Consider the following 2,575-nt stretch of genomic DNA (forward strand, 5'->3'; position numbering starts at 1 on the left):
GTATCCAGGTCAATAACGGACACAATTAACCCCATACTACAAGCGGTTAACCTCTTCCCAGATACAAAAACAATTTACTGTGACAATGAGGCGTCCTTCAGCTCAGAGACAATTACCTCGCTACTAAAAAATCAATTTAACATTGATTTGGTCAACGCGCCCCCGCTTCACAGCTGCTCCAACGGGCAAGTGGAACGCTTCCATAGTACATTAGTCGAGATTGCGAGATGTCTTAAAATTGATAAACAGATCTGCGACACAACACAAGCAATTCTCAGAGCTGTCATTGAATATAACAGAAGCGTGCATTCCGTAACAGGGCAAAGACTACTGGATGTAATCCACACAGCATCAGACGAAATGCGCCAAACTATCAAAAACAAGATAGTAAAGGCACAACAAGACCAACTACGCAGGTGCAACCCGGACAGACAAAATAGGGTTTTTGATGTAGGCGAAACAGTCTATATCAAAAACAACAGGAGACTAGGTAACAAACTATCACCTTTATGTTCCGAAGGAAAGATACAAGCTGATTTAGGAACAACGGTGCTTATTGGAGGGAGGGTGGTCCATAAAGACAACCTTAGGTAGTTATCGGCAAGTAAAAAACCACTAAATCTAATAAGAATGTATCTTACAGGTCCGCCATGATAGTGCTTACCCTGTTGACCTTGCTAACAGCGACGCAAGCTCGGATCACCGACTTTTCCAATGCGAACTATATCCCGATCGTCGATGGTAGTATTCTGGCATGGGAACAACTTAGTTATGTAAAACACTCAAGTAGCTTAAGCAATTTCTATAAGATAGTTGAGGATACTAAAAGAATGTCCGAGTTTTTCCCCCACTCACATATGCGAAAACTGTTAGACATAGATGTAGAACACATAGAAGCACTTTTGTCCGCTCTAACAGTTCACCATAGAATGGCCAGAAGCTTAGATTTTCTTGGCACAGCACTAAAAATTGTTGCGGGAACTCCGGACGCTAAAGACATAGAAAAAATAAGAATGACAGAAAATCAATTAGTAGACTCAAACAATAGACAGGTACTCGTTAATACAGAAACTCAGAAACAGATCAATAAACTCACAGACGCAATAAATAAAATAATGCAAGCAAAAAAGGGTGACCTCCTAGACACCCCAAATTTATTTGAAACGCTTATGACTCGAAATAGAATGTTAATCACAGAAATCCAGAATTTAATTCTAACAATCACTCTTGCCAAATCAGACATTATAAATCCTACAATTTTTGACACAAACGATTTGAAGTCAATATTTGATAATCAGCTCACAGAAGTCCCCGTAGTTTATTTAATGGAAGTTACTAAAATTAAAATATTTCAATCAGAAGACGAAATCCATATGTTAATCGAATATCCTAGAATTAAGCAAATTTGTAAAAGAACAGTAATTTTTCCGGTATCGCACAATCATACAGTCCTACAAATCCAAGACGACATAATTGCGGATTGCGACGATGGAATATTCGCAGTTAGCGATTGCGTGCGCACTAGCTACGCCTCCTTCTGCAAAAAATCAACACGAAAACCAAAGATATGGTTCTTGATCGGAGTTGGGGTCAGCATTGTCTTCTGCGCGCTAATCATCGGTTACCAATACAGCCATAGAACCCGTGCCTCTTTGAAGCTAAAAAGAGCCATCGCCCAACTTGACGTCACCGAGGCCGGCCACGAAATTGAGGGGGGAGTAGTTAACAAGCAACTCTCTCAAAGATTACACGAACTGCCCTCGCATGCGCAGGCCAGCAAGTTATGTAGCGACCCGCGCGCATAAGGTTTCATGTGTCGCAATGGCTGTTTGTGCCGCAATATGCTGAGCAAGCAGCGACGGATTTGTAAGAGGAGCTGCTTGCCAGTACTTTTCCACTGGGAATTCTTAGGTTTAGCTTTAAAATGTTTATTGGATAAGTTTCAGTTTTGTTCTACCCATCAGCCTTGACTGTTTGAATAAATCTCCGGCATTTGCCGTCATCCAATCGAATCTTTATTTGATAAAACTTCATAGAGCCACAAGGCCTATGATTAAAGAGTAACAGTTTCCTCCGTCGTAAATCCACTTCCCAGGACCAAGGATATCTAGAGGACATCGACTTGGAATCACTGGAGTGATGAGCTTAATAACTTATATTGACCTTCTAAGGCTTTCTTCATCTGCTCAATTTCTTGTGTGTATTGGTTAGCAGTTTTATTGCGCTGCTGTAGATTCATCAGCTTCGCTGATAATACCTCAACAGTTTCGCCTTTGTCGTTGCTTCTTAGTCTAGCAATCACCTGAGTAATTGTTGTTTCATTACCGATTAGATTCCTGGCGACACCTTTTAGCTTTGTTTTAATAATGGAAATAGCTAATTCTTCGTGCTCGCCTTTTATTGATTGTATTATTTGTAAAGCATCAATGAAACTTGTTAAATTTTCAGCCTTACCATCAAAAACTGGTATAAGCTTAGATGCTGTATTAATAAAATCAATATTTGATTGTGCCATTGTGATGGATTTACTTATTTTGTATTCTATGACACTCGAAGTATCTGAATCTGTAGAGTT

Source organism: Drosophila bipectinata, chromosome 4, assembly GCF_030179905.1.
Source record: "Drosophila bipectinata strain 14024-0381.07 chromosome 4, DbipHiC1v2, whole genome shotgun sequence".
Classification (NCBI taxonomy): Eukaryota; Metazoa; Arthropoda; class Insecta; order Diptera; family Drosophilidae; genus Drosophila; species Drosophila bipectinata.